This window comes from Eriocheir sinensis, chromosome 13 (assembly GCF_024679095.1).
Source record: "Eriocheir sinensis breed Jianghai 21 chromosome 13, ASM2467909v1, whole genome shotgun sequence".
Classification (NCBI taxonomy): domain Eukaryota; kingdom Metazoa; phylum Arthropoda; class Malacostraca; order Decapoda; family Varunidae; genus Eriocheir; species Eriocheir sinensis.
Genome location: NC_066521.1, coordinates 11,607,665 through 11,630,325, shown reverse-complemented (window position 1 = coordinate 11,630,325; position 22,661 = coordinate 11,607,665). Strand labels below are relative to the sequence as shown.

Genomic DNA, 22,661 nt, shown 5'->3' with positions numbered 1-22,661 from the left:
GACGACGGGCACTGGCTCAGCACACGACGGCACTGGCTCAGCACACGGCGGGCACTGGCTCAGCACACGACGGGCACTGGCTCAGCACACTGCACGACGGGCACTGGCTCTGCACACGACGGGCACTGGCTCAGTACACGACGGGCACTGGCTCAGCACACGACGGGCACTGGCTCAGTACACGACGGGCACTGGCTCAGCACACGACGGGCACTGCTCAGCACACGACGGGCACTGGCTCAGCACACGGGCACTGGCTCAGTACACGACGGGCACTGGCTCAGCACACGACGGGCACCGGCTCAGCACACGACGGGCACTGGCTCAGCACACGGCGGGCACTGGCTCAGCACACGACGGGCACTGGCTCAGCACACGACGGGCACTGGCTCAGCACGACGGGCACTGGCTCAGCACACGACGGGCACTGGCTCTGCACACGTCGGGCCCTGGCTCAGCACGACGGGCACTGGCTCAGCACACGACGGGCACTGGCTCAGCACACGACGGCACTGGCTCAGCACACGACGGGCACTGGCTCAGGCACGACGGGCACTGGCTCAGCACACGACGGGCACTGGCTCAGCACGACGGGCACTGGCTCAGCACACGACGGGCACTGGCTCAGCACACGACGGGCACTGGCTCAGTACACGGGGGGCACTGGCTCAGGCACGACGGGCACTGGCTCAGCACACGACGGGCACTGGCTCAGCACACGACGGGCACTGGCTCAGCACACGACGGGCACTGGCTCAGCACACGGCGGGCACTGGCTCAGCACGACGGGCACTGGCTCAGGCACGACGGGCACTGGCTCAGCACACGCAGCACACGACGGGCACTGGCTCAGCACACGACGGGCACTGGCTCACGACGGGCACTGGCTCAGGCACGACGGGCACTGGCTCAGCACGACGGGCACTGGCTCAGCACACGACGGGCACTGGCTCAGCACTGGCCACGACGGCACTGGCTCAGCACACGACGGGCACTGGCTCAACGACGGGCACTGGCTCAGCACACGACGGGCACTGGCTCAGCACGACGGGCACTGGCTCAGCACACGACGGCACTGGCTCAGTACACGGCGGGCACTGGCTCAGCACACGGCGGGCACTGGCTCAGCACACGACGGGCACTGGCTCAGCACACGACGGGCACTGGCTCAGCACACGACGGGCCCTGGCTCAGCACACGACGGGCACTGGCTCAGCACGACGGGCACTAGCTCAGCACACGACGGGCACTGGCTCAGCACACGCCGGGCACTGGCTCAGCACACGACGGGCACTGGCTCAGCACACGACGGGCACTGGCTCAGCACACGACGGGCACTGGCTCAGCACACGACGGGCACTGGCTCAGGCACGACGGGCACTGGCTCATCACAAGACGGGCACTGGCTCAGTACACGACGGGCACTGGCTCAATACACGGCGGGCACTGGCTCAGCACACGACGGGCACTGGCTCAGCACACGACGGGCACTGGCTCAGCACACGACGGGCACTGGCTCAGCCAACGAGGGGACGTGGCTCAGCACACGACGGGCACTCGCTCAGGCACGATGGGCACTCCAGCACACGACGGGCACTGGCTCAGTACACGACGGGCACTGGCTCAGTACACGGCGGGCACTGGCTCAGTACACGGCGGGCACTGGCTCAGCACACGACGGGCACTGGCTCAGTACACGACGGGCACTGGCTCAGACGGGGCTCAGCACACGACGGGCACTGGCTCAGTACACGACGGGCACTGGCTCAGCACACGGCGGGCACTGGCTCAGTACACGACGGGCACTGGCTCAGCACACGACGGGCACTGGCTCATACACGACGGGCACTGGCCCAGCACCGGACGGGCACTGGCTCAGCACACGACGGGCACTGGCTCAGCACACGACGGGCACTGGCTCAGGCACGACGGGCACTGGCTCAGGCACGACGGGCACTGGCTCAGGCACGACGGGCACTGGCTCAGGCACGACGGGCACTGGCTCAGCACACGGCGGGCACTGGCTCAGCACACGGCGGGCACTGGCTCAGCACACGGCGGGCACTGGCTCAGCACACGGCGGCACTGGCTCAGCACGTCGGGCACTGGCTCAGTACACGGCGGGCACTGGCTCAGTACACGGCGGGCACTGGCTCAGCACACGACGGGCACTGGCTCAGTACACGACGGGCACTGGCTCAGCACACGACGGGCACTGGCTCAGGGACGACGGGCACTGGGTCAGCACACGGCGGGCACTGGCTCAGCACACGACGGGCACTGGCTCAGCACACGACGGGCACTGGCTCAGCACGACGGGCACTGGATCAGTCACGTCGGGCACTGGCTCAGCACACGACGGGCACTGTCTCAGCACACGCTGGGCACTGGCTCACCACACGGCGGGCACCGGCTCAGCACACGGCGGGCACTGGCTCAGCACACGGCGGGCACCGGCTCAGCACACGGCGGGCACTGGCTCAGCACACGACGGGCACTGGCTCCAGCACACGGCGGGCACTGGCTCAGCACGACGGGCACTGGCTCAGCACACGACGGGCACTGGCTCAGCACGACGGGCACTGGCTCAGCACACGGCGGGCATCAGCACACGGCGGGCACTGGCTCAGCACACGGCGGGCACTGGCTCAGCACACGACGGGCACTGGCTCAGCACGACGGGCACTGGCTCAGCACACGGCGGGCACTGGCTCAGCACACGGCGGGCACTGGCTCAGCAAACTGCGGGCACTGGCTCAGGCACGACGGGCACTGGGTCAGGCACGACGGGCACTGGCTCAGGCACGACGGCAGCACACGACGGGCACTGGCTCAGCACACGACGGGCACTGGCTCAGCACACGGCGGGCACTGGCTCAGCACACGGCGGGCACTGGCTCAGCACACGACGGGCACTGGCTCAGCACACGTCGGGCACTGGCTCAGCACACGGCGGGCACTGGCTCAGCACGACGGGCACTGGCTCAGCACACGGCGGGCACTGGCTCAGCACACGACGGGCACTGGATCAGCACACGACGGGCACTGGCTCAGCACGACGGGCACTGGCTCAGCACACGGCGGGCACTGGCTCAGCACACGACGGGCACCGGCTCAGCACACGGGCACTGGCTCAGCACACGGCGGGCACTGGCTCAGCACACGCTCAGCACACCATGGGCACTGGCTCAGCACACGACGGGCACTGGCTCAGCACACGACGGGCACTGGCTCAGGACACGGCGGGCACTGGCTCAGCACACGGCGGGCACTGGCTCAGCACACGACGGGCACTGGCTCAGCACACGACGGGCACTGGCTCAGCACGACGGGCACTGGCTCAGCACACGGCGGGCACTGGCTCAGCACACGGCGGGCACTGGCTCAGCACACGGCGGGCACTGGCTCAGCACACGGGCACTGGCTCCGCACACGGCGGGGACGGGCTCAGCACACGACGGGCACTGGCTCAGCACACGACGGGCACTGGCTCAGCACACGAGGGCCACTGGCTCAGCACGACGGGCACTGGCTCAGCAAACGACGGGCACTGGCTCAGCCCACGACGGGCACTGGCTCAGCACACGACGGGCACTGGCTCAACGATGGGCACTGGCGCAGCACCCGATGGGCCCTGGCTCAGCACACGATGGGCACTGGCTCAGCACACGACGGCCACTGGCTCAGACACGGCAGGCACTGGCTCAGCACGCGGCGGACACTGGCTCAGCACACGACGGGCACTGGCTCAGCACACGACGGCCACTGGCTCAGCACACGACGGGCACTGGCTCAGCACACGGCGGACACTGGCTCAGGCACGACGGGCACTGGCTCAGCACACGACGGGCACTGGCTCAGCACACGGCGGACACTGGCTCAGGCACGACGGGCACTGGCTCAGCACACGACGGGCACTGGCTCAGCACACGACGGGCACTGGCTCAGCACACGACGGGCACTGGCTCAGTACACGGCGGGCACTGGCTCAGCACACGGCGGGCACTGGCTCAGCACACGACGGGCACTGGCTCAGCACACGGCGGACACTGGCTCAGGCACGACGGGCACTGGCTCAGCACACGACGGGCACTGGCTCAGCACACGGCGGGCACTGGATCAGCACACGACGGGCACTGGCTCAGCACACGACGGCCACTGGCTCAGCACACGGCGGACACTGGCTCAGGCACGACGGGCACGCGCTCAGCACACGACGGGCACTGGCTCAGCACACGACGGGCACTGGCTCAGCACACGACGGGCACTGGCTCAGCACACGACGGGCACTGGCTCAGCACACGGCGGGCACTGGCTCAGCACACGGCGGGCACTGGCTCAGGTACTACCTCGGCACTTCCTGTGGGGAGGGACGCCTCCTCTCCCGGTTGCTCCGCCTCAGGTGACCGGGCCCTTGCAAGGGGTGCCTCCTGCAAGGCCACAGGCTCCCATGATGCATGGAGTCTTTCCTTCTCCCGCGGTTGGCTCTGCCGCGTCCTGCTTTTCCGCACCAAGATGCTGCACTCCGCTAGGAAGGTCAGCAGGATGACGAAGAAGCCCCAGTCCGCGACCACCTGGAGTCTGCCCTTCAGCGCCTCGTGCTCAGCGAGGACAGCTCGACCTGCCGTTCCAGGCAGTCCAGACATCTCCGTGCGTGGTCCATGAGCCACAGGGCCTCCCCCAGCCCGCCGGCACCAGGACTGCCGAAGGGCAACAGGCCGCACTCGGAGAGCGGGTCCCGTGGAGGCATTGGGGGCAGGGGCCCTAGCCACGAGGCCTCGGCCAGGCGGCCCCGCACCCGCCCCAGGAGGCTCGTGTGGGGGCCCGCGGCCTCCCACGCCCGCCGCATTTTCAGCACCTTAGAGGTGCTGCGCGCGGGGCCTCATAGCAGGCACGCGATGTGTGCACCGTTTGCTTGAGCTGCTGATTCATTTAGGGATCAAATACAAAAAGTGACGTTACACACTCACACACACACAACGTGCTTTCCAGATTATGCTCCTCGTCACTCACTCACTCACACACACACACACACACACAGGCACACACCGTTCTCTCCGCCCCATCCTCCTTTAACGCATGCCGTCCCCTCCGCCCTCTGCCCTTCGCTCCTCGTTCGGCCTCACTTATTATGCATTAAATAAAACAGATTGACCGTCGCTCCGTCACTGGACCAGACGATCGCTTAAAGAAGCCCACTATTACCATGCCTGACCGGCGAGGCGCTCCATCACTGTGGCTCGCGGGTAAATAAAGGCAAATAAGTTAATGTAGAGCTGCCTTTTGATTGAAGGATTGGAGGTTTGGGGGAATGGATGGTCCATTGGATATAACTAATGATATGGATTGCAATAGAAAACATGTGCACACACAGATTCTAGGAGGTAGGAATTATTAGATCTGTGTTATTACACAGGCAAAAGGCCAAGAAAATGTATTTCAAATAATAATAAGGACATTCAAGATGGATAACCTTTGCGTTTAAGGTTTAAGTTCAAAATGATTTGCATAAATGCCAAAACTAATTGGATAACTCACCACCTGTCCGACATGTGCAGGGGTCAGAAGTGATTCTTGATGGCTAGTCTCCTCACCAAACTCTGTCTCTTGATGTGATTGTGTTTTTGTATCCATGATGATTACTGTTATTCAAGCCAAGCTATTTAAAAGAAAATTGCAACGTGTATGACTCTTCATTCATAAGGAAAACAGAATTTCAGGGCAACATAACTCTGTGAATGGCAAATCATGTCATTTATGATGTTTTGTAACATAACTAGAAAGAAGGTGTACCACATGTGACTATATGATAAGTTCTTTCAGAAAGTAATTGTTTCACACTAAACACCTGGTGTCGTTGTAATGCCTTTATTTCAACCTGTGAAGATCAACACAATAAACATGCATTCCAGCTCAAAGCATAGAAAAAATGAAAAGTGGGAATTTTCTACATCAAACGTAAGCGTGGAATAATGTGAAGCAGCGAACAATAAACCAAATATCTCCTGCTCTCCTTCCAGTATCAAGTTCCCATTTTATAAGAGTCACATAATCACAATACAATTAAATATACTATCATGTATAAAATAAATCCTCATGGCACTAAATAACATATCATCAAAACCCTTACAGACTCCACTAAGCAGACGCCTTACCTATGATTTCCCTCGTCACATCTGCCCAGCCATTTGAGCAGCCGCCCGCACTGAGTAACAGCCTCGCCAACATAAACCTAGTGCCGCCGCCTCTCCACAAGCAAATGCGCAGCGACAAGTATCTATTTTTATACATGTAACATTGATGTAATATGTAATTTGATGGTTTATTATGTAAACTATCAAATCTACATATTACATCAATGTTACATGTATAAAAATAGATACACAAATAAATGAATTGGTATTACATACAATATACACGAGATATAGCCTACTATAATAATATGCCGTCACAAAATAAAACAGGATTACCTCTTCAGTGTTAAATATCATTGCTCATTTCTGATAGTGGACCATACTGATTGAATTGAGGATGTTTTCAAGTTGTTACCCCATGAGCTGAGCTAGCAAGATTTTTTGGTGCCCATTGTTGGGCTCTGGCAAGAGTACACCCCCCCCCCCCAAAAAAAAAAAAAAAATCTCATTCGTCATCTTTAATTAAATACCTAAAGCTTATCATATTTTCACTCGTTTCTTATTGTTACCTGTTAAAGCGAGGCTAGCCCAATTTTTCTGTACTTTCTCATGGCCCTCATGGCCACACCCACCAGCAGAGGACCGGCAGACGTGGATTTCCTTGCATTTGCAAGAATGGAGATTCTTTCTGGGCTCACCTAGTTTTGTTACCTTTCCAGCTAGGCTGACCCCTGTGGGCTCCCGGTCTATGCCTTGTATAGACCAACCGGCCCCTTGCAGACTCCTTACGGTCTTATGTTCTTCTACTTCTTTTCTTCCTTTTCCTCTTTTCTTCTTTGTTTCTTTGTTTCTCTTCTACTTATCATTATTTATTCATTGCTTATTTTCCTTTCTTTCTCTTAAGTTGGAAGCGTAAGAGGGAGAAATACGTTGATTGGTATTATCCAAAGATTTAAGTCGTAATTATTCTGAGTACTCCTGGTGGATTAGATTCTTTCTCCTTTTATTTTTTCGGTTTTTCCTTTTTATTTTCTTCCCTATAATGTTCATCACTCCTTTTCTTATTTCTATCTTTCATTTTTTCTTCCTCTCCATACCTTTTATTTTTTATCAAAGTTTTATTGGAATTTATTAAAGTTGATAGAGATGGTGGAGAGATAGGCAAGAAAGATAAAGGTGACTTATGTGAAAGTGACTCAGAATGTATGAAGATAAAAAAGTATAAAAGTGAAAGTGAAAATATGAAGATAAAAATCTATAAAAGTCAGTAGGAAGGTGAATATGAAGGTAAAAAAAATAAATACAAAAGACCAAGTGGTGGAAATGAAAGCGATGGTGAGAACGAAAGTGAATATATGAAAGTGAAAGTGAAGGAGATGGTGAAGGTGAAGATGAGGGCGAGAACCATTGCAACGGCGTGTTTTTCCCCGGAACCGAGGAAGCCGGAAAAGCCAGCACAAACATCACCAACAAGAGGAGGAGGAGGAAGAGGAGGAGGAGGGAGGAAGGAGAAGAGAAGAGCAGGATGTGGAGGTTATTGGTAAGTTGTCGTTGTTGTTGTTTCTTCTTGTTCTCTTTTCATCCTCCTCCTCTTCCTACTTTCAATCATCATTTTCTTCTATTTCCTCTTCTTCTTTTCTTTCTTCGTTTCCTTTTCCCTTATCCTCCTCGTTTCGTTGTTTTCCTCTTTTCCTCTTTATTCTTATTTTCGTTTTCCTTTCTTCTTCTTCTGCTTCTAATTCTTAACCATCTTCTAATTCTTGTTCTTGTTCTTTTCCCGACATTTTATCACTACCAGTCGTCTTATTCTTTCAGATTTTCACTTTCCACTGAATTCTATTTCCTCACTTCTTCCCACCAATATTTATTTCGCCGAAATTATTCTCATTGTAGTTATTCTTCTTCTTCCTCTTCCTCCCCGTTGTCATTCCTCCCTTGCTCTCCGTCTTCTCTTCTTACTCCTTTTGGCGAACAGGAGAGGTATGAAAGAAGTCAGCCACGCAAATAAATATCAGGTGAGGAAGGCGTGAGCTGCGGGAGGGTCGCGAGGCACAAACAGGTGAAGGAAAACAAGCAGAAAAAGGAAGAGGATCCAATCGCAGAAACACAGCACAAGAGGATCCAACTCCTTTTAACCGTCCTCAGTCTGACCCGGCCAAGAGTTTCTGTGGTTGTGGTTGTGATGGTGGTGGTGGATGTGGTTAATAAAGGTTAGGTAGTCGTGTTTTTTGATTGGTTTTATTAAGGTTGCAGGTGTGTTGTGTTACCCGGAAGTGATTAGTAGAGAATAGGTGTTGTTATTTTTATTTTCACCATTATCATTATTACCGTTTTTATTAGTATGACTTTCCTTGTTGCTCCTTTTAATGCGTTTTTCTTATCTTTCATTCTTTTTTCTCTTTCTCATTTTATTTCTCTACCATAACTAACTGGGATTTTCTAGATTGGGAAGAGGTATACTGAATCTTACTTTATTTTCGTTCACTTCTCTCTTCCACTCATACACCCACATCCACCCCCACAACACCCCCACACATCCACCAACACACCCACCTACTCTCACCCACCCCCACCCCATCACCCACCCACACCCTCACCCCGATCCATCCTCACCCACACCCACACCATACTTCAACTCCCCCCACGTAACCCCAACAACCACACCCACATCCACACCCAGACACCCATCCCCACTTCCACCAGCCACAACATCCACCCATTCATACCCCCTCCACCCACCCACACACAAAGGAAGAGAAAGAAGCGAGCAACCGAGGCATCGTTGTCGGTCGGGCTTTCTGCATCTGACGGCTCTTGAAAGTCATCCAAAGTGAAGTGAATCAGAGACTAACCACCGAAGATGAAGGGCGGGAGGAGGAGGAGGACGAGGAGGAGGAGGAGGAGGAGGAGGAGGAGGAGGAGGAGGAAGAGAGAAAAGATAAAGGAAGAGAAAATTACGGTAAAGAGATCTGTTTTTACTTCGTTCTCTCTGACATCTTGAAAACAACTTGAGGGAGCAGACACAGACAGACAGAGACAGGCAGATAGTGGCAGGAAGCAAACAGACAGACAGGCAGGTAATCAGACACAAGGAAACATATCTTACCACACAGAAACACAAGCAGATAGACACGACAAGTTAAAAGACAGATACAGACAGACAGACAAAAGGAAACGAACAGACAGGTAGTGAGACGCACAGAAACACATGACCACACAGAAACACAAACAGATAGACAAAGACAAGTTAAAAGGCAGATACAGACAGACAGACAAAAGGAAACGAACAGACAGACAGACATGTAATCAGACACAGAAACACAAACAGACAGACAAAGATAAGTTAAAAGACAGATACAGACAGACAAAAGGAGAGAAACAGACAGACAGGTAGATAATCAGACACATAGAAACACATTACCACACAAACAGACATAAACAGATACAAATAAAAGTTAACAGACACACAGACATACAGAAACAGGCAGAAGAAATCAGACCTAGAAACATATAGCCACACTCACCCACTAACAGACAGACAGAGGTGAGGTAAAGATGCACATAAACAGATAGACAGATAGCTACACAAACAGACAGAGAGATATACAGACAGTCACCCAGACAAACAGAGACAGCTAGACAGACAAACAGAGCGGCAGACAATGGTGAGCGGGCAGGTAGGAACGTAATCTCTCTCTCTCTCTCTCTCTCTCTGATTTCCTTTTCCTTTTCTTCCTTCTCATTCCCTTTCATTCCCTTTCTATTACCTTTCACTTTCTTTTACTTTCTTTTTTCCTTTCCCTTTCCTTTTCTCTCATCTTTCTTTCTCTTCCCTTTCCTTCTCCATTTATCATCCCTTACTACTACTACTATTTCTTTTACTTTCTCTTTATTTATATGCCCTGCGCTCTCTCTCTCTCTCTCTCTCTCTCCAATACGCAGGGGGATATCAGGTACCTCACGGCCTATTTATATATCGGCCGGCCAAGGTTTCCCAGCACAGGTAGACTCGTGAAATTAAGTTTAGACGAATCACAAAAGGTAAAGTGCAGGTGGAGGTGGTGGTGGTGGTGGTGGAGGATGGACAAGAATGGATAGATGGAGGTAAGAAGGAGAGAGAAAAAAAAGTGATAAAGATGGAGGGAGTAGAGAGAGATAAAGGAAAAGACAAAAGAAAGAGGAATGGCAAGTAAAAGAGGATAGATAGATAGATAGAGAGAGAGAGAGGTAGAGAGAGCGAGAGAGCGAGAGAGAGAGCGAGAGTGAGAGCGAGAGATTAGTGGCGATGGTGGAGGTGGTGAAAGACTGAGTAAGGGAGAGTGGAAGTGAGGAGAGGTGAGGAGGAAGGGAGAGGTAGGGAGGGAGGGAAAGGGAGAGAGAGGGAGGGAAGAGGGGGATGAAACTGTATTGTCAGAGGGTAAAAGGTTGCAGTGAGGGGAAGGCATGAGGGGAAACGAGGGAGGTGAGAGGGAGAGAGCGGGGAGAGAGAGGGGAAGAGCAGAGTGTCAGTATCGTTCACCCAAACTGGTTCACACACAAGACAGAGACTCTCTCTCTCTCTCTCTCTCTCTCTCTCTTCCTATCACCACTCAGGACGGGAGGAAGGGAAGGAGAGAGGGAGGGGGAGGAAGAAGGGGAGGGAGATGAGGGAAGGGGGTAGAGAGAGAGAGAGAGAGAGAGAGAGAGAGAGAGAGAGAGAGAGAGAGAGAGAGAGAGAGAGAGAGAGAGAGAGAGAGAGAGAGAGAGAGAGAGAGAGAGAGAGAGAGAGAGAGAGAGAGAGAGAGAGAGAGAGAGAGAGAGAGAGAGAGAGAGAGAGAGAGAGAGAGAGAGAGAGAGAAGGGATAACAGAAGGAAAGGGAGGGGAAGGAGGGGAAGAATATTGGGGGTGAAGGGGAGTGGGTGTGGTTAGTGTGGCAGGGGTATGGAAGGGGAGGGAAGGGGGGAGGAAGGGGTGTGTGAAGGGTGCGGTCAGTCTAGACTCTGCTGGGGACATTGCCGTGTGCTGGGGGCATCTGCTGTCTCCTAGGGGCTATTGGTGCAGTGCTAGGGGAAAAAAAAAGTGAGTTAGGGATATTTTCCAAGGACTTGTTAATGCTTGGGGGAAAAAACAACAACTTTGAGGCACGGTTGTTTTGTTGTTCACGAAGGATGTTTTACCGCACAATAGGGATATTTTACTAATTACCAGGGATACTTTACTATTTACTAGAGATATACTCCTTACTAAAGATATTTATAGGAGGTATATAATTCTTTTAGTGGTATTTGGTGTGACTGACATGAATGAAAAGTAGGGCGCTTTGTAAGGGGAAACAGAAGAGGGGTGGATAAAGAGGGCATGTGGAGAAATGAGTGAAGATAGTGCAAATATGAGTGTAATATGTGTGTGTGTGTGTGTGTGTGTGTGTGTGTGTGTGTGTGTGTGTGTGTGTGTAAGGGGAGAAAGTGAGGGGAAAGTGGAAGAAGGTGAGGGTGAAGGAAAGGTGAAAGAGAGGAAGATGAGGTGAAAGTGAGAAAGTGAAGGGAACGTGAGGGAGGGGGAGGGGTGATGCGAGGGGGTGAGGAAGGGGTGAGGGGAGGAGGTGAGAGAGAGCTGATAGAGGGATGGTGTGAAGGGGAGAATATGAGAGGGGTGTGTGAGGGTGTAACGGTGTGAGAGAAGGGAGCATGAGGGGAAGGTGAAAGGGGACGATGAGGAACAAATGAGGTGAAAGTGAGGGGAAGAGTGATGGACGGGGGAGGGGAAAGTGAAGGGAAAGTGAAGGGAGAGTAATGAAAACGTAAGGGGAAAGTAAGGGGGAGGAGGTAAGGGGAAGGTGAAAGTTAATGATGAGGAACAAATGAGGTGAAAGTGAGGGGAAGAGTGAGGGAAGGGTGAGTGGAAAATGAAGGGAAAGTGAAGGGAGAGCAATGAAAACGTGAGGGGAAAGTAAGGGAGAGGAGGCAAGGGGAAGGTGAAAGGGAATGATGAGGAACAAATGAGGTGAAAGTGAGGGGAAGAGTGAGGGAAGGGTGAGGGGAAAGTGAAGGGAAAGTGAAGGGAAAGTAAGGGAGAGTAATGAAAACGTGAGGGGAAAGTAAGGGAGAGGAGGTAAAGGGAAGGTGAAAGGAGACGATAAAGATGAGTTTGAAGGGAGGTTGGGGGTGGAGGGTGAAGGAGGAGGAAAGGGGAGAGAGGGGAATGAGGGGGGGGAGTGAGAGGAGGAGGGGATGAGGGGAAAATGAGAGGATTGTGAGGGAAAAATGAAGGGAAAGTCAGGGGGAGATGAGTGAACGGAAGAGTGAAAGGGGGGTATGGAGAAGGGGTGAGGGGAGGAGAGGGGTGAGGGGGTGAGGGGGGGTGAGGGGGGGTGAGGGCGCTCTGACATCATTCATCTCATCCGTGTCATACATAGTCGATATAATGATGGTGGCGGGGGGGGGGAGGGGGGAGGAGAGAATAGCAGAGGAGAGGAGAGGAGAGGAGAGCAGAGAGAAGGGAGGAGAGCAAAGGATAGGAGAGGAGTGAGGAGATAGGAGAGGAGAGTAGAGGAGAGGGGAGGAGAGGAAAGGGGAGAGGAAAGGAAAGGAGAGAAGGGAAGAGAAGAGAGAAGATGGGAGAGGAGAGGAAAGGAGAGAAGGGAAGAGAAGAGAGAAGATGGGAGAGGAGAGGAAAGGAGAGAAGGGAAGAGAAGAGAGAAGATGGGAGAGGAGAGGAGAGGAGAGGAGAGAAGATGGGAGAGGAGAGGAGAGGAGAGGAAAGGGAATGTGAGGAAAAAGGGAGGGAGAGAAGAGGAGAAAGGAGAGGAGAGAGGAGAGGGAATGGGAGAGGAGAGGAGAGGAGCGAAGAGAAGAGAGAGGGAGAGAGAAGAGGAGAGAGGAGAGGAGAGGAGAGGAAAGAAAGGAGAGGAGGAGAGAGAGAAAGCAAGCAAGTGAAAGAATGACAAATTAAAAATAAGACGAAGGCAGGAAGGAAGGAAGGAAGGAAGGAAGGAAGGAAGGAAGGAAGGAAGGAAGGAAGGAAGGAGGGAAAGAAGAAAAGAAGGAAGGAAGGAACAAAGGAAAGAAGGGAGAAAGGAAGGAAGGAAGGAAGGAAGGAAGGAAGGAAGGAGGGAAGAAAGGAAAGAAGAAAAGAAGGGAGGAAGGAAGGAAGGAAGGAAGGAAAGAAGAAAAGAAGGAAGGAAGGAAAAAAGGAAAGAAGGGAGAAAGGAAGGAAGGAAGAGAGGAAAGAAGGAAGGAAGGAAGGAAGGAAGGAAGGAAGGAAGGAAGGAAGGAGGGAAGAAAGGAAATAAGAAAAGAAGGGAGGAAGGAAGGAAGGAAGGAAGAAAGGAAGGGAGGAAGAGAATAATAAATGGCAAGAGAAAGAGAAAGCTAAAACATAGAGGAGACAGAGATGGATGGATGGAATAAAAAAAAAGACGAAGAGTAGAGCGAAGAAAAAGAAAAAAGAAATAACAACAAGGAAAAGCGACTGGAGGAGGAGAGAAAGGTAGAGAAGAGGTGAAAGAGGAGAGGAAAAAGGGGAACGGGTGGAGAAATTGCTAGCGGAAGTGGAGAGAAAGGAAGAGGAGAGAGAAGAAAAAGAGGAGACAAGGAGAGGGGGTAAAAGGAAGGAGGGAAGATAGATGAAAGAACATGAGAAAGAGGAAGAGTAGAGAAAGAGAAAGAGTAACAGCCAGCGAAAGAGGAGAGAGAAAGAAGAAGGGAGAAAAGGGGAGAAGGGCAAGGAAAGAAGATAGAGGGAAGGGGAATATAAGGAAGGAGAAGAAAGTAAGCAAAAAAGAGGAAGAGTGAATGGAGGAGGAAAAGAAAGTGGAAGAGAAGGGAGAGAGAATAAGAGGTGAAGAAGGTGAAAGAGGAGAGAGGAAAAGGTGAAAGAGGAGAGAGAAAGAGAGAGGGAAAAGGGCTAAAAAGGGGGGTAGAGGAAGAGGAAAGTAAGGAAGAGAAAGAAAGTAGGCAGAGAGAGGAAAAGAGGAAGAAAGAGAAAGAGCGAGTGGAAGAGAAGAGAGAAAGTGGAGACAAAAGGAGAGAGAAGGAGAAAGGGGAGAGAGAGGGAAAGGGAGGAAGAAAGGGTTAGGAAGGGAAGAAGAGTAAATGGAAAAGAAGAAAAAGAGGAGAAAGGAGAAAGAAGAGAATGAGGAGAGATAGAGAGAGAGAGAGAGAGAGAGGAAAGGGATGGGGGCAGGGGTGAAGGAAGGGATGGAGAGAAAGAGGAGAGAGAAGGAGAAAGGGGGGAGAGAGAAAGGAAAAGGGAGGAAGAAAGAGCCAGGGAGGGAGGAAGAGCGAATGGAAGTAGAGAAAGAGGAGAAAGGTGAAAGAGAAGATGAGAGAGAAGGAGACAGTGGAGAGAGAGAGAGGGAAAGGGAGAAAGAAAGCGTTAGGAAGGAAGAGCGAATGGAATAGAAGAGAGAAAGCGGAGAGATAGAGAGAGAGAGGAAAGGAAAGGGATGGGGGCAGTGGCAGAGGAAGGGAGGAAGGGTAGAGGAAGGGAGGGGGCATGTGTAGGCAAGAAGGGAATGGCGGCAGTCCCTTCACAGCCAATTATTCGTAATGAGTTCTCTGGGGCAGATCAGGTGCCAATCCATGTTTTGAGCGCCAACAACCCGACGCCGCGGCCTACCGGGATCGCGCCAGCCTCCCGCCAGCAGATTTTTTTACCTTTCTGTTTTTCTTCTGCTTCATTTCTCGTGGTTTTTATTCTTCGTTGTCTTGAGAGATCGCCGGTATGCTTATTTTTCTTTTAGTCTTCCTTATTTTCCGTTTTTTTTTATGTTTTTTTTCTTCACAATTTCATTCTATTGATTTACATTTAGTTCGTAGTTTTCTTTTCTTTATTTACTCCGTTTTTTGTTTTGTTTCGTCCTAGTCTCCTGTTGTTTTTGTTTTGTTTTGTCCTAGTCGTCTCTTGTTTTTATTTTGTTTTGTCCTAGTCTTCTTTGTTTTTGTTTTGTTTTGTCCTAGCCTTCTTTGTTTTTATTTTGTTTTGTCCTAGTCTTCTTTGTTTTTGTTTTGTTTTGTCCTAGTCTTCTTTGTTTTTATTTTGTTTTGTCCTAGTCTTCTTTGTTTTTGTTTTGTTTTGTCCTAGTCTTCTTTGTTTTTGTTTTGTTTTGTCCTAGTCTTCTTTGTTTTTATTTTGTTTTGTCCTAGTCTTCTTTGTTTTTGTTTTGTTTTGTCCTAGTCTTCTTTGTTTTTGTTTTGTTTTGTCCTAGTCTTCTTTGTTTTTGTTTTGTTTTGTCCTAGTCTTCTTTGCTTTTGTTTTGTTTTGTCCTAGTCTTCTTTGTTTTTGTTTTGTTTTGTCCTAGTCTTCTTTGCTTTTGTTTTGTTTTGTCCTCGTCTCCTGTTGTTTTTGTTTTGTTTTGTCCTCGTCTCCTGTTGTTTTTGTTATTCTCTCCATCACCGTTTTATTCTCCTTTTCCTCTTGCTTTCATATTTATCACTTCGTTTTCCTTTCCCTGTTCTTCTTACTTTCCCCAACAGCGTTTTACTTTCCCTGGTCTTCATAAGCCTCTTGCATTCATATTTAACATTTATTTTTTCCTGTTTCCTTCTATCGCTTTCTTGTTTTGTTTTATTCTGTTTTTTTTTTTTCCTGAATTTCTAGTCCCTGCATTTTCTTTCCTAATTTTTATTCTTCCAGTCTTTTTCTTTCTATTCCATTTAGTAACTCCCCTTTCTACTATATTTCTTCTTTTTCTTTTTTTTCTTCTTTTTCTTAGTCGTCTTCTCTTTTTCCTCTTCCCCGTCCTCCTCCTTCTCCTCCTCTTCCTCTTCTCCCCTCATAAATAACAGACACCCAAGGCAAATTCGTCAAGCAAATGGGGTGTCAGAGGAGGAGGAGAAGGAGGAGGAGGAGGAGGAGGAGGAGGAGGAGGAGGAGGAGGAGGAGGAGGAGGAGGAGGAGGAGGAGGATCGGATCTTTTCCCAGGAGGAGGAAGGAGGTTTCAGGAGGAGGACGTTGTGGAGGTGATTATCAAAGTGGCGTCAGTTTGCTCATGTTACCCTAGCCATTCATTGTCCTCCTCCTCCTCCTCCTCCTCCTCCTCCTCCTCCTCGTCCTCTTCCTCCTTCTATTCATATTGCTTCATGTTTTTCCTTTCGTGTTGTTCTTTTTTCTCGTTTTTCCACATTCAATAATTGTTGTCTTATTTATTTTTCCCTCTTCTCCTCCTCCTCCTCTTCCTCTTCTTCCTCCTCCACCTCCTCCTCCTCCTATTCATTCTCTTGCATATTCTTCTTTCACGCTTGTTCTTCCTTTGTCGTTTTTCCATTGTCTTTATTTCACATTCAGTTGCTGTTTTATTTATTTTTTCCTCCTCCTTTTCCTTTTCTTTCTTTTTCGGTTGCTCATTTTGTCTTCCCTTTCCTCTTCCTCTTCCCCCTCCTCCTCTTCCTTCCTTTCCCCTTTGTTCTCTCTCTCACTGTGGCTTCCCGTTCCTTTTCCTTTCCTATCACCTCCCAATACCTCCTCCTCCTCCTCTCGACGAGCCTGTTCCAGGAAATTAAAGTAGAAGTGGCTAGTTTCTCTCTCTCTCTCTCTCTCTCTCTCTCTCTCTCTCGCATCAATCATACCTCCTCGAGCCATCCATTGAAAGCATTTATATCCGCACCGATTCTTTTTTAACTTGAAATGTCGAGAGAAAATAAAAGACGAGATGAAAATAAAAGGTAGAGAAGATTTATAGTGACGAGGAAGAGGAGGAAAACCATCACCCGACAGCGACAGGAAGAGGAGGAGGAGGAGGAGGAGGAGGAGGAGGAGGAGGATCAGCAACAGGTGTAGAGAGAAGCAACAGGTTAAAATTCCACACACTATTTTTCCCTTTGCTGGTCTTCCAAGTGGATATTTTTCCTCTTGGCGCGGAAAGAAAGACAGAAACGGGAAAGAAAATAAAGCAAGAGAGCCGGAAAGCCCCTGGAGTGTGGAGGCAAGTGGAGGGGGAGGAGGAGGAGGAGGAGGAGGAGGAGGAGGAGGAGGAGGAGGAGGAGGAGGAGGAGGAGGTGGTGGTGGTGGAAGAGCAACAGGCGGAGCAACAAGTATACTGATGCCAACTCCACCTCCTCTTTCTCATCCTTCTCCTCCTCCTTTTCCTCTTCCTCCTCCTCTTCCTCTTCTTTCTGGGGTGAAGTGACGCGCCTCCCTCGGTCTGCCGGGTGCGAGTTTGCGTGTGAGGGGAGATAAGAGGGAGCGGAGGGCGTGGGCGTGGCGTGGGTGTGGGCGTGGAAGTGTCGTGTGTCTGGCAAGCGGGTGATGACGCAACAAGTGACCAACGCTTCCTCTCTCTCCCTCTCTCCGCCCCGCCCCGCCCCGCCCCGTCAGTAGCTCGCGGAGGCAATGAAACTGCGGTCCGCCCACAATTAAGAGCCCCCCGCGCCCCGCCCGCCCCGCCCCCCCCCCCCGACGCCCCGCCACGCCCACAGCCACGCCCGCCCACCGACACGCCCATTCCTCGCCTCGCCCGCCTGTCCCCACGTCTGTGTCTCTCCGTCTTGCCTTGCCACGCCCACCCCCTTCTGTGTCCCCAGTCCGTGTATTGGTTTGTTATGGGTGTTTTGGGTGGTGGTGGTGGTGGTAGAGGTGGAGGTGGTGGAGGTGGTGGTGGTGGTGGTGGTACATACATACATACATACATACACATATATATATATATATATATATATATATATATATATATATATATATATATATATATATATATATATATATATATATATATATATATATATATATACAGACAGAAATAAATAGAGACAAGGAAGTAGACATACAGACAGACAGGGAAACAGACAGACAAACACACACACACACACACACACACACACACACACACACACACACACACACACACACACACACACACACACACACACACACACACACACAGACACACACACACACACACACACACACACTGCACCATATTGTTGTTGCCTGTGTGTGTGTGTACAGAAGGTCATCTTGGTACACACACACACACACACCATTAGCTTTGTACCTCATTGTATTCGCGTCCGTCGTATCGATTTTCGCATGGTATTCACGTGCAACACAATACCAGTTCCCGACGCGTGCGATTCTTGTTAACTGGGTCAGTGTAACAACGCGTCGAGTACTGGTAACGTTTTCTATGCCGCTACGGACCTTACGAACAATTCTTTTTATCTCACGGGCGTCAGGTTGGTTATATGGAAGTGCAGAGTTGTATATTTACGTGTTATTCCTTTTTATTATTTTACGGACGACGCACATTTCACGGCCGCTATAAGGACAGACAATTCATGAACGTTACCTGATATCTACGGACTCAAAACACCTTCTAAGGACGTCAGGTATATCATGAGGACAGACTTCATGAGCGTCATTCGATTTCTACGGACGACACATACCTTCCACGGACACCAGGTAAATCATGAGGTCAAACTAATCACGAAAGTTACTCGATTTCAACGGACGACACATAACTTTCACGGACGGCAGGCATATTAAAAGGACTGACTATTTTTGAAAGTCACTCAATCTCTACGAACGACACATGCCATTCACGGACATCAAATAAATCTTCTAAAGGTGGACTTTCTTCAAGGACATCATAATATTACTACCAACGAAAAAAAGCCGACATATCCGCGTTCCTTTTGACATGACTGCAGATGCTGGTAATAAGTCTACGGACATCACCAACCAGTTTTCATTACACCGGGTAAGACTCTACGTGTGCTGCGCCATGTATTTTAACGGAGTAGAAAAAATTGAAAGGAACACCAACAATCGAACACCACTAGCTAGTTTTAAGTACAGGTAAGACTCTCAAAGTACACTGCGATATATGTTTAACGAGCTCACGATTTCAAAGTAAGGGAATAAATGGGAACAAACTGTGGGAATGTAACAAGGACACCCGATAATAAGTACAAGACCATTAGGTAAAATATATGTGTTCCTTGCTATGCCCTTGGCCTCCCTATAATTAGTCGTGACACATAATCACTCAACAATGAACAAGAAAACAAAAACACCCGTCTAAGTCTGGGTTACACAGCACAACTAAAATTTTAGCTACGTCATTTTAAGCAAGTAGAATCTTATCATACATTAAAAGTCATCTTATCTCTCTTTAACAATGCAAACAAAACAAATTAACTAAGCTTTTACCTTTACCTACGTCGTTATAAGCAAGTATAATCTTCGCATATATTCTTCTTGAACAATCTAAATAAAAGTAAGGAAACTCTTACCTACGTCATAATAAACAAGCTGAATCTCCGCATACATTAAATACTCATCCTGTCTCGCCCTACACAGGCTGAGGGGCCAAAATTACGGAGATCAGCACCATGGCCACTCGCGCAGCTAACAGTGTATGCTCCCAAATTTACCCATCTTTCTTCAGCAATGCAAATACAAGAAAGTCGTGCATCAGGTCAGGCTATGGAGCGTAGTGTTGTACAAAAAAGTCAAACTAATGAATCTGGGAAGCCATGCTATCTACCATGCTTGACTAACCGGTAACAATCTCGTTTTGTCCGAATTTTTGCGTTCGCTTAATTTTGTTTTGCCTTTTATTGCTATTAAAACGGAGATAATCCATTAACAGAAAAGCAACCCACAACTGAGGTATTATTTCAACTGACCTTTCCCTTGTCAGTCCTTTAATTAATAAAAATGAATGATGAATGAATGAATGAATGAGTAAATGATTAAATAACTGATATTTTTACATAATTGAAAAAATAATAAAAGCTTGTTTGAATGAATAAAATGATGAATGAGTGAATGAATGAATGAAGAAGGAAATTTTGACGTCTGTAAATTCACACCTCTATTTAAATATATAAGCAAATAAAAAACTAAAGGATTAATGGAACAGGAAGAAGAAAATCAGAGAAGATGGCGCCACTATAAACACTTGCCTGCGCCATGACGGGCTAGGGCCGACTACCATTCAGGCCCCTCAAGCAAGCCTACCGGCGTTATAGGCGTAGACGTAAAAAAAAGGGTTGCGGAGCACAAATCTTAGTTTACTTTCGACACGTAAATTAGTCAAATGAAAACAAGTAATATATTCTTTACCACACTGGACGTGCCACAAAAGGAGAATTACAAACCAAAAATAAGATAACAACAAAACGCAAACACTGACGCAAACAAGAGCTAAAAATTACAATCAACCACCCATAACCAGAGACACGAAGACTGTGCTCTCTGCTTTTATATGTTCGTAGGACAAATTCTCGCTGCTTCTTCCACCAAGTTCTTTGTATTCATATATCACTGTTGGCGTGTTCGTGTTTCCCTTCCCGTGTCATCTCGCATCGCAGCCTCACTTTCATCTCTCGCCGTTCTCGTGCCTCACTTTCATCTCGTTCTCGTGCCGGTAATCTGTGTTGTGTTTTCGTTGCTTTCCTTGTAAGTTTTCCAAGTTTTCCAATTTTTAAAACTTATCTCCTCTCCTTCTCTCTCTTCTATCCTTCCAGCAGCTTTCTCAGTATTCTCCTCGTTCTCGTTCTCGTTTTCCTCCTCCTCCTCCTTCCCTCCATCCTCCCCCTTTTCCTCCTCCTGTCAAGCCCACACCACAGCTCAAGTATCTAAACACACACACACACACACACACACACACACACACACACACACACACACACGTACCCCGCCTCCCCCCCCCCCCCCACACACACACTTACCCCTTCCCCCAACACACTCCACACACACTTGCACTTACACTAACACAACAAAATCCTCACTTACCTCAGCCAATTACCTTCCTTACCTTACATACACACCTGTTCGTAGATCCAAGCAGGTGTTACAGGTGGAAGAGGAGGTGGAGGAGGCGCTCATCTGTGGAGGGAAAAGAGGAAAAGGATAACGAGGTGGAATAACATTAAGGGGGATGGAGATGAAGCAAGAAAAAAAGAAAAAAACAAGTCGAGTGGAGAAGAATGATGAAAGGGAAAGAAAAAAAGGTGGAAAATATGAACGATGACGAGGAAAAGTAAGGAAAGAAGAACGAAAAAGATGAACGTGATGGAGAGTAGACGCTGGAGGAGGAGGAGGAGGAGGAGGAGGGATTAGTGCTGTGCGGAAGAGGATAGGAAAGGGAAGGAGAGGAAGGCTGGAAGAGGCTCACAGGGGGGGGGGGAGGGGAGGGGGAGAAGGAAGAGACCTGGGAAAAGATTGACGTAGGGAGGAGGAGGAGGAGGAGGAGGAGGAAGAGGAGGGAGGCGAATTGACCAGGGAGGAAGGATGTGATGGAAGGAGGGAAGGAAGGAAGGAGGGAAGGAAGGTAGGAAGGAAAGAAGGAAGGAAGGAAGGAATAAAGGAAGGAAGATTTATAACCAGAAAATTCATGGAAAATAACATAACAAAATAATGTGAGGAGGAAAAGAAAAGATGGAAAGATATAGAGACACGGAGGAAGAGAAGGAGGAGGAGGAGGAGAAGGAGGAGGAAGAAGAGGAGGAGGAGGAGGAAGAGGAGGAGGAAGAGGAAGAAGAAGAGCAGGCAGAAGTAGTGGTAGTGGTGGTGGTGGTGAATAAAGAAGATATCAAAAAGAGAGAAAAACAAGATGGAAAAAGAGGAGGACGATAGCTACCTGACGAGAGGAGGAGGAGGAGTAAGAGGATGAGGAGGAGGAGGAGGAGGAGGAGGAGGAGGAGGAGGAGGAGGAAGAGGAGGAGGAGGAGGAGGAGGAGGAGGAGGAGCAGCAGAAGCCTCAGGGGAGAGCAACAGATCTATCGAGTCACGGGCGGCTGCTTCTGACATGCCGCAAGATTTAAGGGGGAGAGGGGGGGAGGGGGAGAGGGAGGAAGAGGGAGGGAGAGGAAGAGGAAGAGGGAAGGAGGGAGAAGAGAAGGGGAGCAGGGAGGTTAAGATGAGAGGCAGAGGGTGCGAAAGAGAAGAAGGGAGAGGAAGCGAGAGATCAGGGAGGAGAGGAAGGGAGAGATAAGGAGAGGTTGGGAAAGGGAGGCAGGGAGGGAGAGAAAAAGACAGGGAGAGCGAAAGGGAGTCAGGGAGAGAGCGAAAGGGAAGCAGGGAGTGAGGCAAGGGAGGTAGCGGTGAAGAGAGGAAGGGTGAGAGAGGATGAGGAAAGCAGGGAGAGGGGAAGGGAAGTAGGGAGAGAAAGGACGAGGGAGACAGACAGTGAAAGGGAGACAAGGCAAATAGAAGAAAAAAGAGAGGAAAAACAGTTTATAAAGGGAAGAGATACGACGAGAAAATGAAACTAGTGAAGAACGGAAACTGTCTGAAGGAAAAATAAATGAGGAGGGAATGAAACTAAGAAACGAGAAGAAAAGAAAAAAAAAAGAGAAATATGAAAAAAGAAAACGAAAATAAGAATGAGAAACAGCCGTAAATAGAAGAGAAACAAGTAGGGGAAACTAATATAAAACGGAAACAGTTGAAAATGAGAGACAAATACGGGGAAGACAGAACTAAGAAAACAAGAAGAAAAATAGATGGAAAAGAAACTAAGATATATTATTAAGAGGAAAAGAGGAAGGAGTAGGAAACAAAAGTAATAAAGAAGAGAGATGAAGACGGAAAGAACAGCC

The 22,661-nt window shown here is 49.7% G+C and overlaps 1 protein-coding gene across 1 annotated transcript in view; it reads right to left on the bottom strand.

The window, feature by feature from the left end:
- LOC126997975 (uncharacterized) overlaps window positions 1–20,946 on the bottom strand; it is an 89,566-nt gene extending 68,620 nt beyond the window's left edge. Inside the window, exon 1 of the mRNA XM_050859238.1 lies at window positions 20,876–20,946. The gene's annotated coding sequence lies outside the window, so the exon portion shown is untranslated. The remainder of the gene's footprint in view (window positions 1–20,875) is intronic.
- Window positions 20,947–22,661: the final 1,715 nt, after the last annotated feature.